The 15,860-nt window shown below is 45.0% G+C and overlaps 1 long non-coding RNA gene across 1 annotated transcript in view; it reads left to right on the forward strand.

Moving 5' to 3' along the window:
* Window positions 1–15,552, forward strand: part of LOC140390238 (uncharacterized) — a 58,320-nt gene extending 42,768 nt beyond the window's left edge. Inside the window, exon 2 of the long non-coding RNA XR_011934599.1 lies at window positions 14,408–15,552. This is a non-coding gene — a long non-coding RNA (uncharacterized lncRNA). The remainder of the gene's footprint in view (window positions 1–14,407) is intronic.
* Window positions 15,553–15,860: the final 308 nt, after the last annotated feature.

Below are 15,860 nucleotides of genomic sequence, written 5' to 3' on the forward strand. Positions count from 1 at the left end.
CGGTGCAGTGGTCAGCTTGCTCATGTGGGTAGCATAGTGGCTAGCACAGATGCTTCACAGCTCCAGTGTCCCAGGTTCGATTCCCGGCTTGGGTCACTGTCTGTGCGTAGTCTGCCCGTTCTCCCCATGTCAGCATGGGTTTCCTCCGGGTGCTCCGGTTTCCTCCCAGAGTCCAAAGATGTGCAGGTTAGGTGGATTGGCCATGCTAAATTGTCCTTGGTGTTCAAAAAAAGAGGTTGGGTGGGGTTACGGGGATGGTGGAGGTGTGGGCTTGGGTAGGGTGCTCTTTCCACGGGCCTGTGCAGACCCGATGGGCCGAATGGCCTCCTTCTGCACTATAAGTTCAGTGAGCCTCCTTGTACTGTCCTTTTCCTCACCCACACAGGAAACAAGTGCTTCATACCTGTTTGACATGGTCAAGAACTGAGGCTCCGCCATTTCCAAATTCAGAATCGCTCTACCTGCCTCACTTGCAGTCACACACTGCTGTCCCTGACTAATGGCCAAATTTGAAATACTTAATCTGTAGGGTGTTATTCCCTCCTGAAACATAGTGTCCAGGCAACTCTCCCTCTCTCTGATATGCCACAGAGTCCTAAGCTTGAGCTCCAGCTCATCAATTCTGAGCCAAAGCCAAATAAGAAATAGCAGGCTATATCAGATGAATGCATGGCTGAAGAGATGGTGTAACCGGGAGGGTTCAGATTCCTGGGGCATTAGGATCAATTCTGCTGGTGGTGGGAGCAGTACAAACTGGATGGGTAACATCAGGGCAGGAGCAGGAGTGAAGTCCTGGGAGAGTATTTGCGAGAGTATCTGGGGATCGTAAAAAAATAAAGCGGCGGGAGATAGGCACCTGGCATGGAGTCAGATTTAAAATTAACTGTTTCTGCTTGAACCTTTGCTTGTGGGAGAGTGTTCCAAATCTCTACCATCCTTTCAGTCAGGAGGTTCTTTCTAACATCTCTCCTAAACAGTCCAGCCCTAATATTTAGACTATGCCCCCTACTTTATGAATCTCCAACCAGTGGAAGTAGTTCATCTTTATCTACCCTGTCTTCCCCGTTAATATCTTGAAAACTTCGATCAGATCACTCCTTAAATTTGTTAATTCTAGTGAAAACATGCCTAATCTGTGTAATCTCTCCTCATAATTTAATCCTGTAATCCAGCTATCACTTTTTGTAAACCCAAGTTGCCTTTCATGGCCTAAATATAGTTCCAAAAATGAGGTGCTCAGAATTGCTCACAGTACTCCAAGTGGGGTCTAACCATGGTTTTGTATCGGTGCAGCATAACCTCTGTGTCTTTATACTCCAATCCTCTAGATATAAAGACTAGCACAAATTAACCTTGATGATTATTTTCCGCACTTGTCTGTGGCATTTTCAGGATCTATGAACCTGAACCCCAAGTCTCTTTGGACATCCACTGTACTTAACCTCTCCCCATTTAGAAATTCCTCTGCTCTGTCCTTTTTTAGTCCAAAATGGATAACCTCACACTTGCTTACATTGAATTCACCGAGTCTGACATATCATTTAGGCTGTCTACAATGCCGCCTAACTTTGTATCTTCACTGAAATCTGGATATATGACTTTCAATGCCATCATCCAAGTCATCAATGACTAATATGAATAACTAAGGCCCCAACACACTAGTCAACTCTTCCCAATTAGAGTACTTTCCCATTATCCCCACTCCTGCTTGGGTTACTGTCTGTGCGGAGTCAGAACGTTCTCCCCGTGTCTGCATGGGTTTCCTCTGGGTGCTCCGGTTTCCTCCCATAATTCCCAAAATACATACTGTTAGGTAATTTGGACATTCTGAGTTCTTCCTCTGTGTACCCGTACAGGCAATGGAACAAGGGTCTTTTCACAGTAAATTCATTGCAATGTTCATGTAAGCCTACTGGTGACAATAAAGATTTTTATTATCTCTGTCGTCTGCCACGCAAACAATTTCCTAACCATGTCAATAATTTACCCACAACTCTATGGGCTTCCACCTTAGTTAACCGTCTCTTAGGTGAGACTTTACAAAGACCATGGAAGTTCACATAAATAACATTCATAGACATTCCCCTGTCCACTATCTTTGTCTCCTCTTTAAAAAATTCAATCAGGTTACTCAGGCAGGACCTTCCCTTCACAAATCCATGCTGGCACTCCCTGGTCAACCAAAAGCTTTCAAGGTGTTCTGGTACCCCATCCCTGATTATAGACTCCAGCAATTTCCCATCACAGATGTTAAGCTAATCGGCTCGAATTTCCTGGTTTTCTCCTTTCATTCTTCTTAAAAAGTGGAGTGGCATGTGCAATTTTCCAATCCAGATGTACTACTTCGAAATCTAATGAACTCTGCGAGTGTATAGTTAGGGCATCTACAATGTGCTCCCCTACTTCTTTCAGCATCCTCGGATGGAAACCGTCAGGTTCTGGGGATTTGTCACTCTTTAGTTCCATTAATTTTCCAGTTACTGATGCTGTTGTTATAAGGGTCGGAAAGGAGCCTACACCGAGCCGAAAGATTGAGTGAAAGAAAAAATGTTATACAACAGAACAAGAATACAGATCAGTTACTCTACTACTGCAGGAGTCAGCTCACAGTTTATGGCCCTCCGGTTTTATGCAGAAATGAGGAGTGTGGATTTCCCATAGGTGGGGATGTCAATACCCCAGTCTGATAACTGTCCCATGACCTGCTTCAGGTTTTATTAGTGCCCCATGACCTGCTTAACTCCACATTACGACAGCTGTACTGATAGTAATTGTTTTAAGTCCCTGCCCTCTGTCGACTATTAATTTCTTCGGGGTTTCTGGCAAGTTATCCTCCTTTTCAACTGTAAATACTGAGGCAAAGTAATTGTTCAACATGTCTGCCATTTCCCCATTATCACTGACAATATCTCAATTTTTAGTTTTTAGGGGACCTGCATTGTTCTTGACTACCCTCTTTCCCTTCATATAAGTATAAAATGTCTTAGTGATTTTGATGTCGCTTGCAAGTTTCCTTTCATAATCTCTTTTAGTACTTCTTATATGCTGCTTTGTGACCCTTTGCTGGTCTTTTATGTCGATCCCACCTGTCCGCATCTGTGCTCTTTCTTGCATTATTGTCAGCTCATTCTTTTAGTTTAATGTTGTCCATGGGTGATTTTTTTTTTGTGAAGTAGTCTTTTCTTCTTTGGGGTAGATACTCGCTTTGTATGTTTCTTTAAATACTCTACAATGATCTTCAGTGGTTTGACCCTGTAACAGCTCTCAGGCCTCTGTCTCATTTCATTAAAGTCACCCTTACACCAAGTCTAAAATGCTAGTATTTGAACCGTACTTTTCACTTTCAAATGCTTCACTCAATTCAATCACACTGTGATCATTATTTGACAAATGTTCGCACATAGTTAGGCTAGTAATTAAATTTATCTGTAAATATAGTATTGCCTATCACCTTCTTGCATCTAGAACATATTGCTGCAGGAAACTGTCCCGAACACATTCCAGAAATTCACTATCTTTCGGACAGATGCTTGGCTGCATCTCCCAATCTATGTGTAAGTCAAAATTCTCCAGTAATACTACTCTGCCTTTGCTACACAATTGCCTAATTTCTGCATTTATATCATCTAATGCCTCAGAACAGCTACCAGAGAGTCGATACACAACACCCATTACAGTTTTATATCATTTTCTGTTCCTGAGTTCCACACACATGGTCTCCACTGGATGCTTTCCCCTCATTATATCCTCCCTCACCGTTGACGTGATAGTATTTCTAATCAGTAAGACTACTCCACCCCCTCTGCATCTTCGCTGCCTCTCCTGTAAACTTTATAACCAGGTATGTTTAGTACCTAGTCCCGACCATCCTGAAGTCATGTCTCCATAATAGCTGTCACTCCTGATCACAATGGATGTTATCCGTTCCCATAATTATGGATTTCCCTTCCACTACCTGTTGACTTTTTACTCTACCCACTTGAATGGCCTTCTGTGCCACGGTGCAGTGGTCAGCTTGCTCATGTGGGTAGCATGGTAGCATAGTGATTAGCACAGTTGCTTCACAGCTCCAGGGTCCCAGGTTCGATTCCCGGCCTGGCTCACTGTCTGTGCGTAGTCTGCCCGTTCTCCCCATGTCAGCATGGGTTTCCTCCGGGTGCTCCGGTTTCCTCCCACAGTCCAAAGATGTGCAGGTTAGGTGGATTGGCCATGCTAAATTGTCCTTAGTGTTCAAAAAAAGAGGTTGGGTGGGGTTACGGGGATAGTGGAGGTGTGGGCTTGGGTAGGGTGCTCTTTCCACGGGCCTGTGCAGACTCGATGGGCCGAATGGCCTCCTTCTGCACTATAAGTTCAGTGAGCCTCTCCTTGTACTGTCCTTTTCCTCATCCACACAGGAAACAAGTGCTTCATACCTGTTTGACATGGTCAAGAACTGAGGCTCCGCCATTTCCAAATTCAGAATTGCTCTACCTGCCTCACTTGCAGTCACACACTGCTGTCCCTGACTAATGGCCAAATTTGAAATACTTAATCTGTAGGGTGTTATTCCCTCCTGAAACATAGTGTCCAGGCAACTCTCCCTCTCTCTGATATGCCACGGAGTCCTAAGCTTGGGCTCCAGCTCATCAATTCTGAGCCAAAGTCAAATTAGAAATAGCAGGATATATCAGATGAACACATGGCTGAAGAGATGGTGTAACCGGGAGGGTTCAGATTCCTGGGGCATTAGGATCAATTCTGCTGGTGGTGGGAGCAGTACAAACTGGATGGGTAACATCAGGGCAGGAGCAGGAGTGAAGTCCTGGGCGAGTATTTGCGAGAGTATCTGGGGATCGTAAAAAATAAAGCAGCGGGAGATAGGCACCTGGCATGGAGTCGGAGGAGGGGGAATCAGGACAAAAACAAAAGACAGAAAGGGGAATAAAAAAAGTGATAGGCAGAGAAACCAAGGGCCAGATTCAAACAGGGCCAGAGCGAAAAATAGTGGGAACAAGACAAGTAAAATAGTGGGAACAAGACAAGTAATGTTAAAAAGACAACCCTGAAGGTTTTCTGTCTTACTGGGCGGAGCATTCACAATAAAGTGGATGAATTAATCGCACAAATTGATGTAAAAGGGTACGATATAGTCACGATTACAGAGACATGGCAGCAGGGTGACCAGGGATGGTACTGAACGTCCAGTGGTATTCAGTATTTAGGACGTGTAGACAAAAAGGAAAAAGGCGGTGGAGTTGTAATCCTGGGTAAACAGGAAGGATATTCGCTCCAACAATGTGAATCTGTCTTGGCAGAGCTGAGGAAAACCAAGGGACAAAAACTATTCATGGGGATTGTTCATAGACCCCAAAACTGTAGTGGTGATGTTGGGAATGACATTAAGCAGGAAATTAGAGACACATGTGATAAAGGAACTTATCTAATTATGGGTAGTTTTAATCTGCATATGCATTGGCAAATTAAATTAATCACAATACCATTGAGGACGGATTCCTGGAGTGTTTGCAGGTTGGTTTTCTGGATATATCTGTTGAGGAACCAACTAGAGAATAAGCCATCCTAGATTGGGTATTGTGCAATGAGAAAAGAGTTATTGGCAGTCTAGTGCAAGATTCCTTGGGGACAGGTGACCATAACAGGATAGAATTTTTCATCAAGGTGGAGAGTGACGTAGTTGATTCTGAGAGTAGCGTCCTGAATCTTAATAAAGAAAATTTGATGATATGAGGCATGGGTTGGCTACAATACATTTAGAAATGTTACTGAAAGGGGTGTCTGTGGATAGGCTATGGTAAACATTCAAGAAGCGCATGGGTGATTTGCAACAGCTGTTTATTCCTGTAAAGACTCCATCCAATTCTCCCAGTTCCCTTGTCTTCGTCGTATATGTTCCGATGCTGCTGACATGTCTTCGTTCTTCTTTAATCGTGATTTCCCACCCACTGTGGTCGACTGGGCCGTCAAACATTTCTGACCCATCTCCCACACCTCTGCTCTCACCTGTTCCCCTCCAACCCAGAACCAGGATAGGGTGCCCCTTGTCCTCACTTTTCACCCCACCATCCTCTGCATTCAAAGAATCATCCTCCACCAGTTCCGCCAACCCCAGCATGACGCCATCACCAAACACATCTTTCCCTTACTTCCCCGTCAACATTTTTCAGGGACTGTTCGCTGCGGGATACCTTGGCCCATTCCTCTATCACAGCCAACACGTCACCTTCTTTCCACAGCACTTTCCCATGCAATCGCAGAATGTATAATACCTACTCCTTTACCTCCTCCCTGCTCAACATCCAAGGGCCTAAACATTACTTTCAAGTGAGGCAGCACTTCCCCTCTTGATCTATTGCTTTTGCTGGTCCCAATGCATTGCAGAAACTAAATGCAGACTAGGTGACCGCTTTGCAGAACACCTTCGGTCCATCCACAAGCAGGGCCCAGGCCTTCCTGCCACTTACCATTTGTCCACATATCTGGCCTTTGCCTGTTGCAATGATCCAGTGAAGCCCAACACAAACTGGAGGAACAGCACCTCATCTTCTGATCAGGCATGTTACAGCCTCCCGAACTTAACATTGAATTGAACAACTTCAGAGTGTGAACTCTGTCCTCCACCTTCACCCCTTTTTATTTCTATCAATGTATTTTTATTTCTTCCATCATTCTGTATTTCCCACATCGTTGTTTTCCCCCCCCCCCACCCCCGCAACCCTCTCACCACACCCACTTGCGTCATTTGTTCCCTGTTCCCAGCTGCCTTTTGACACACTGCTACCTTTGTTCAACCATTTATGCATTCTAATCGATTTACATGCCACCAGCAGCACCCTTTTTAGCCTTAATCACCACCATTTAAATTCCTTTTGTCTTTCAGTCCCTGGCATCTTTGTCAATCTCCACCTATCGCTAGCCCTCTATCCAGTCCCACTGTTCACACTCCCCTTCCCCACCCAACAGCAGTAAAAATCTTGCCCTACCTCCAGTTCTCTCCAGCTTTGACAAAGAGTCTTCCAGACTCAAAACGTTAGCTCCCTTCTCTCCACAGATGCTGTTTTACCTGCTGAGATTGTCCCGTATTTTCTGTTTTTGTTTCCGATTCCAGCATCTGCAGTCATTTGCTTTTATCTAACTGTATCTAAGCCAGGTATCTAAGAGGGGTATCTAAGCCAGAGATCGGAGAGTACTATATTTAGCTTTCACATTTATAGTAGAAATCTAGTGCTAGGAAACAGATAGTTAACAGTAACTTTAAAACATTTTAAAAAACTTTTAACTTTAATTTACTAATTAATTGACGCAATGTCAGTTAGAGGGGTGCGGTGCTCTGACTGTGAGATGTGGCAGGTCCGGGAGGCTTCCAGCGTCCCGGATGGCTTCATCTGCAGAAAGTGCACCCAACTGGAGCTCCTCACAGACCGGATGGTTCGGTTGGAGCAGCAATTGGATGCACTTAGGAGCATGCAGGTGGCGGAAAGCGTCATAGATTGCAGTTATATAAATGTGGTCACCCAAGGTGCAGGCAGAGAAATGGGTGACCACCAGAAAGGGCAGGCAGTCAGTGCAGGAATCCCCTGTGGTTGTCCCCCTCTCGAACAGGTATACCCCTTTGGATACTGTCGGGGGGGATAGCCTATCAGGGGAAAACAGCAGCAGCCAGAGCAGTGGCACCACGGCTGGCTCTGATGTTCAGAAGGGAGGGTCAAAGCGCAGAAGAGCAGTAGTAATAGGGGACTCTATAGTCAGGGGCACAGATAGGCGCTTCTGTGGACGTGAAAGAGACTCCAGGATGGTATGTTGCCTCCCTGGTGCCAGGGTCCAGGATGTCTCCGAACCGGTAGAGGGCATCCTGAAAGGGGAGGGCAAACAGGCAAAGGTCGTTGTACATATTGGTACTAACAACATAGGCAGGAAGGGGCATGAGGTCCTGCAGCAGGAGTTCAGGGAGCTAGGCAGAAAGTTAAAAGACAGGACCTCTAGGGTTGTAATCTCGGGATTACTCCCTGTGCCACGTGCCAGTGAGGCTAGACATAGGAAGATAGAGCAGCTAAACACGTGGCTAAACAGCTGGTGTAGGAGGGAGGGTTTCCGTTATCTGTACCACTGGGAACTCTTCCGGGGCAGGTGTGACCTATATAAGAAGGACGGGTTGCATCTAAACTGGAGAGGCATACATATCCTGGCCACGAGGTTTGCTAGTGTATCACGGGAGGATTTAAACTAGCATGGCAGGGGGATGGGCACGGGAGCAATAGGTCAGAAGCTGAGAGCATTGAGGGAGAACTAGGGAATAGGGACAGTGTGGCTCTGAGGCAGAGCAGACAGGTAGAAGTTGCTGAACACAGCGGGTCTGGTGGCCTGAAGTGCATATGTTTTAATGCAAGAAGTATTACGGGTAAGGCAGATGAACTTAGTGCTTGGATCAGTACTTGGAACTATGATGTTGTTGCCAATACAGAGACCTGGCTGAGGGAAGGGCAGGATTGGCAGCAAAATGTTCCAGGATTGAGATGTTTCAGGCGGGATAGAGGGGGATGTAAAAGTGGTGGCGGAGTTGCGCTACTGGTTAGGGAGGATATCACAGCTGTACTACGGGAGGACACCTCAGAGGGCAGTGAGGCTATATGGGTAGAGATCAGAAACAATATGTAGGCAGTCCAACTAGGGAAGGGGTGGTACTGGACCTGGTATTGGGGAATGAGCCCGGCCAGGTGGTAGAAGTTTCAGTAGTGGAGCATTTGGGGAACAGTGGCCACAATGCAGTAAGTGTTAAAGTGCTGGTGGACAAGGATAAGAGTGGTCCTCGGGTGAATGTGCTAAATTGGGGGAAGGCTAATTATAACAATATTAGGCGAGAACTGAAGAACCTAGATTGGGGGCGGATGTTTGAGGGCAAATCAACATCTGACATGTGGGAGGCTTTCAAATGTCAGTTGAAAGGAATTGAGGACCTGCATGTTCCTGTGAGGAAGAAGGATAAATACGGCAATTTTTGGGAACCTTGGATAACGAGCGATATTGTAGGCATCGTCAAAAAGAAAAAGGAGGCATTTGTCAGGTCTAAAAGGCTGGGGACAGACAAAGCCTGTGTGGAATATAAGGAAAGTAGGAAGGAACTTAAGCAAGGAGTCAGGAGGGCTAGAAGGGGGGTCACGAAATGTCATTGGCAAATAGGGTTAAGGAAAATCCCAAGAGTTTTTACACATACATAAAAAGCAAGAGGGTAGCCAGGGAAAGGGTTGGCCCACTGAAGAATAGGCAAGGGAATCTATGTGTGGAGCCAGAGGAAATGGGTGAGGTACTAAATGAATACTTTGCATCAGTATTCACCAAAGAGAAGGAATTGGTAGATGTTGAGTCTGGAGAAGGGTGTGCAGATAGCCTGGGTCACATTAAGATCCAATAAGACGAGGTGTTGGGCGTCCTAAAAAATATTAAGGTAGATAAGTCCCCAGGGCCTGATGGGATCTACCCCAGAATACTGAAAGAGGCTGGAGAGGAAATTGCTGAGGCCTTGACAGAAATCTTTGGATCCTCACTGTCATCAGGTGATGTTCCGGTGGACTGGAGAATAGCCAATGTTGTTCCTCTGTTTAAGAAGGGTAGCAAGGATAATCCAAGGAACTACAGGCTGGTGAGCCTTACTTCAGTGGTAGGGAAATTACTGGAGAGAATTCTTCGAGACAGGATCTACTCCCATTTGGAAGCAAATGGACGTATTAGTGAGAGGCAGCATGGTTTTGCGAAGGGGAGGTCGTGTCTCACTAACTTGATAGAGTTTTTCGAGGAGGTCACAAAGATGATTGATGCAGGTAGGGCAGTGGATGTTGTCTATATGGACTTCAGTAAGGCCTTTGACAAGGTCCCTCATGGTAGACTAGTACAAAAGGTGAAGTCACACAGGATCAGGGGTGAGCTGGCAAGGTGGATACAGAACTGGCCAGGTCATAGAAGGCAGAGAGTAGCAATGGAAGGATGCTTTTCTAATTGGAGGGCTGTGACCAGTGGTGTTCCGCAGGGACCAGTGCTGGGACCTTTGCTGTTTGTACTATATATAAATGATTTGGAGGAAAATGTAACTGGTCCGATTAGTAAGTTTACAGACGACACAAAGGTTGGTGGCATTGCGGATAGCGATGAGGATACAGCAGGATTTAGATTGTTTGGAGACTTGGGCGGAGAGATGGCAGATGGAGTTTAATCCGGATAAATGTGAGGTAATGCATTTTGGAAGGTCTAATGCAGGTGGGGAATATATCGTGAATTGTAGAAGCCTCAAGAGTATTGAAAGTCAGAGAGATCTATGTGTACAGGTCCACAGGTCACTGAAAGGGGCAACACAGGTGGAGAAGGTAGTCAAGAAGGCATACGGCATGCTTGCCTTCATTGGCCGGGGCATTGAGTATAAGAATTGGCAAGTCATGTTGCAGCTGTATAGAACCTTAGTTAGGCCACACTTAGAGTATAGTGTTCAATTCTGGTCGCCACACTACCAGAAGGATGCGGAGGCTTTAGAGACGGTGCAGAAGAGATTTACCAGACTGTTGCCTGGTATGGAGGGCATTAGCTATGAGGAGCGATTGAATAAACTTGGTTTGTTCTCACTGGAACGAAGGAGGTCGAGGGGCGACCTGCTAGAGGTCTACAAAATTATGAGGGGCATAGACAGAGTGGATAGTCAGAGGCTTTTCCCCAGGGTAGAGAGGTCAATTACTAGGGGGCATAGGTCTAAGGTGAGAGGGGCAAGGTTTAGAGTAGATGTACGAGGCAAGTTTGTTACACAGAGGGTGGTGGGTGCCTGGAACTCGCTACCGGCGGAGGTGGTGGAAGCAGGGACGATAGTGACATTTAAGGGGTATCTTGACAAATACATGAATAGGATGGGACTAAAGGGATACAGACCCAGGAAGTGTAGAAGATTGTAGTTTAGTCGGGCAGCATGGTCGGCACGGGCTTGGAGGGCAAAAGGCCCTGTTCCTGTGCTGTACATTTCTTTATTCTTTATTCTTTGTTCTTTGTTTATTCCTGTCTGGCAGAAAATATAATGGCAATAGTCGCCCAACAATGGCATACATGGGAATTTAGAGATATTATTAGATCAAAGGAAGAAGCACACAAATTGGCCAAGAAAAACAACAGACCTGAGGATTGGGAGCAGTTTAGAATTCGGCAAATGAGGACCAAGGGATTGATTAAGAAGGGAAATAGAGTAGGAGAGTAATCATAGATCATAGAATTCACAGTGCAGAAGGAGGCTATTGAGTCTGTACCGACCCTTAGAAAGAGCACCCTATTCAAGCCCATGCCTCCACCCTTCACCCAGTAACCCCACCTAACCTTTTGGACTGTGGGAGGAAACCGGAGCACCCAGGGGAAACCCGCGCAGACATTGGGAGAAAGTGCAAACTCCAAACAGACAGTAACCCGAAGCTGGTATTGAACCTGGGGCCCTGGAGCTGTGAGGCAGCAGTGCTAACCACTGTGCCACCGTGTCACAGGAACATAAAAACTGACTGTTTCTATAGATATGTGAAGAGAAAAAAATTGGTAAAGACAAATGTAGGTCCCTTGCAGTCAGAAACAGGGGACTTTTTCATGGGGAACAAAGAAATGGCTGACCACCTTTTGTTCTGTTTCCAGAAAGGAGGACATAAATAAGATACCCAAAATGTTGAGGAACACAGTTTTTTGAGAGGTCAGAACTGAAGGAGATCACTTTTAGCAGTGAAATGGTGTTGGGGAACTTGATGGGATTGAAGGCCGACAAACCCCAGAACCTAATAATCTACATCCAATTGTACTTAACACAGTGGCCCAAGAAATAATGCATGCATTCGTGGCCATCTTTCATATTCTATAGCCTCTGAAACAGTTTTTGAAGTTTGGAGGGTAGCTAATGTAACCGCACTATTTAAAAAAGGAGATGAGAGAAAACAGCCAATTATAGACCATTAAACTTGACATTAGTTGTCGGGAAAATTCTGGAATCTGTTATCAAATATTCTATCGCAGAGCATTTGGAGGACAGTGGCAGGATCGGACAGAGTCAGCATGGATTTATGAGAGGGAAATCATGCTTGACAAATCTACAGGAATTCTTCAAGGATATAACTGGTACAATTTATTCATAAGAGACTAACGTGTAAAATTAAAGCACATGGGTTTAGGGGTAGTGTATTGAGAGGGATAGAAAACTGGTTGGCAGACAAGAAATAAAGAGGTGGAATAAACAGATCTTTTTCCAAATGGCAGAGAGTGACTAGTGGGATACTGCAGAGATTGGTACTGGGACCCCAGCTATTCACAATATATATGAATGATTTAGATCAGAGTACTAAATGTAATATCTCTCAATTTTCAGATGACATAAAGCTGGGTGGGAGGGTGAACTATCAGGAGGAAAGGAGGATGTGATTTGGACAAGTTGAGTGAGTGGGAAAATGTATGACAGATGCAGTAAAATCTGGATGAATGCAAGGTTATCCGCTTTGATGGCAGAAACGGGAAGACACATTATTATCTGAATGGCCATAGAGAGAGGAATGTGAACCGAGACCTGGGTGTCCTCAGTACGAAATCTTACAACACCAGGTTAAAGTCCAACAGGTTTGTTTCGATGTCACTAGCTTTCGGAGCTCCGAAAGCTAGTGACATCGAAACAAACCTGTTGGACTTTAACCTGGTGTTGTAAGATTTCGTACTGTGCTCACCCCAGTCCAACGCCGGCATCTCCACATCATGGGTGTCCTCATACATCAGTCGCTGAAGGTAAGCATCCAGGTGCAGCAGGCGGTAAAGAAGGCAAATAGTATGTTGGCCTTCATTTCTTGACGATTCGGGTATCGGAGCAGAGGTGTCTTGCTGCAATTATACAGGGTCTAGGTGGCGCCACCCCTGGAATATTGTGTGCAGTTTTGGTCTAGTTATCTGAGGAAGGATGTTCTTGCTGGAGACAGAGTGCAGAGAAAGTTTGCTAATTGCTGGGATGGCAGGACTGACATATGAGGAGAGATTGAGTCAGTTATGATTGCCTTTGCTGGAGGTCAGAAGAATGAGGGGGTACCTCATAGAAACCTATAAAATTCAAACAGGACGAGACTGGCTAGATGCAAGAAGTATGTTTCCGATGGTGGGGGTGTCCAAAACCAGGGACCACATGAGGATACAGGGTAGACCGTTTATGAGATGGAGAAGAGTCTTCACCAGCAAGTTGGCAGCCTGTGGAATTTGTTGCCACAGGAAGCAGTTGAGGCCAAAACATTGTATGTTTTCAAGAAGCAGTTAGATATGGCACTTGGGGCAAAGGGGATCAAAGGATATGGGGGGAAGATGGGTTCAGGTTATTAAGTTGCATGATTGGCCATGTTTATAATGAATGGTGGAGCAGGCTCGAAGAGCTGAATGGCCTCCTCCTATTTTCTATGTGTGTGTTCTTGTTTCAAGGTTCTTGTTTGAATGAAATGAAAATCGCTTATTGTTACAAGTAGGCTTCAAATGAAGTTACTGTGAAAAGCCACTAATCGCCACATTGCGGCGCCTGTTCGGGGAGGCTGGTACGGGAATTGAACCCGGGCTGCTGGCCTTGGTCTGCTTTACAAGCCAGCTATTTAGCCCACTGTGCTAAACCAGCCCCTATGGTATTAAACAGTGAACATTATTCAGTCCTACTCCACACCTGGGTCAAGGACAATGGTGACATTAATAAATAATGGTAAATAATACATTAATTTATTTTGTTTTGAAATTTCTGGGCTTACAAGTAGAATCGTGTTTCTCCAGTTGTATTTTCCAACTCCGATTGATAGCCTCCTTTTTGTTCTCACTCTGAGCTTCACCTGGCGGTGCACTGTTGACGAGTGCAGATTGAGAAAAATTAGGAAGAGAGTCCAGAGGCTGAAGCAACAAAGGAGCATTGTGTGTTTCAGGGTTGAAACCTGAGTCAGTCAGTCAGCTGAGCCAATATGAGCCCCTATTAAATCATTTCACCTTTTATGTTAATTAGTACCTATTTTGTCAACAAAACAGTTTTATTTGTTGATTGTTTGTTTTCCTGTTTTTCCTGTCATGAGTGTCTTATTACACTCATCAGCTGAGAGCAGTGGAATAAGGTTTCGACGCTCACTTTCGGTTTTCACACTGGTAGATGGAGATCATCAGAGGGCTACTTATAGGAATGAAACTGGAGGTAAAGAACTGATCCTGACCCAAGTCAACACTCTCACTGGATAGAGAAAAGTTAACTGAATTGTAAAATGTGAAGGATGATCATATATGTTTGAATTTCAGACAAGTGAGGTATGGGGTTTGAGAGTTTGGGGAAACATGTTTTAGAGAAACGAGAATTGCCGCTTCTGAATTGATGTAGCTTTTGTAAACTTTTGTAAGCTTTTGTAAACTACTTTTACAGGTTTTGGAAGGGTGAGATTTGGTGATAGGAAAGAAATGACACCTCCAAACAGAATCTGGCAGAGCCATACCATCCATCAGTCCTGAATAGCATGAGCCATTGACTTTGGAAGGAGAAATATTTGCCTGTTTCGTTTGTGAAAAAGGATGTCGAACATCAGTGTGACTGGAAACGCACAGTGACGTAAACCGCAGAGTCGGAGTGATCTTGTGCACCGTATGTGCTTTAATCAGTTACAAAGCATGAGAAAATATATTACATAATTCAGAGTGGGGAGAACCAGTATATGTGTTTTGTGTGTGGACAAGACTTCTGTTGATTGTTCAACCTGGAGGAATACAAGGGCACATGCACCAGAGGGAAACTGTGGAAATGTGGGGACTGTGGAAAGGGCTTCAATTATCCGTCCAAGCTGGAAACTCATCGACGGAGCCACACTGGGGAGAGGCCATTCACCTGCTCCCTGTGTGGGAAGGGATTCACAGAGTTATCCAAGCTTCATGTGCATGTGAGAGTTCACACTGGAGAGAGGCCGTTCACCTGCTCCATGTGTCAGAAGGGATTCACTCAGTTATCCACCCTCCTGGCACACCAGCGTGTTCACACTGATAAACGGCCGTTTAAATGCTGTGAATGTGAGAAGAGCTTCAAAAGCACAAGTGAAGTGCTGACACACCAGCGCACTCACTCTGGGGAGAGACCATTCATGTGTTCAGTGTGTGGGAAGGGATTCACTCAGTCGTGCTCCCTCATGAGACACCAGCGCGTCCACACTGGGGAGAGACCATTCACCTGCTCTGTATGTGGCAATGGGTTCAGTCATTCATCAACTCTATTGAAACACCAGCTAGTTCACACTGGGGAGAGGCCATTCACCTGTTCTGTGTGTGGAAAGGGATTCACACGTTCATCCAACCTGTTGATACATCAGCGTACTCACACTGGGGAGAAACCATTCACATGTTCCATATGTGGAAAAGGATTTGCACAATCACAACATCTGCTAAGACACCAGCAAATTCACACGTGATTCAGTGTTTTGGATTGTGCCCTTCGCAACATTATTTGTTTGTTTCACCCACTATAACTGTGCTGGAGTTTTATGTTCGAGTTATCTGTAAAATAAATCTGTTTTGCTGGAATAACAGCACATATTGCATTATTTATTTCTCCAAGGTAAGCAGATGCTGATCAATAATTCAAACTTAAAATGCTAAGTCGGCTCTTCACATCTTTGGAGATAGGAACAGAGCAAACATTTCAGGTCTGTGACCTTTCATGTGAACTCAGAAAAATGAGAAGTGTATTAGTTTTGAGTAAGGGATATCTTTAGCAATGCTGAGAAGAAAGTTTGTGACAGAGTGAAAGATAGGAGAGATTGACAGATAGGAGAAATCTTCTGGGGCCACGGGAATGGTGATGGGACAAGAAAAGAAACAAAAGAAACACAATT

This window comes from Scyliorhinus torazame, chromosome 14 (genome assembly GCF_047496885.1).
Source record: "Scyliorhinus torazame isolate Kashiwa2021f chromosome 14, sScyTor2.1, whole genome shotgun sequence".
Lineage (NCBI taxonomy): Eukaryota > Metazoa > Chordata > Chondrichthyes > Carcharhiniformes > Scyliorhinidae > Scyliorhinus > Scyliorhinus torazame.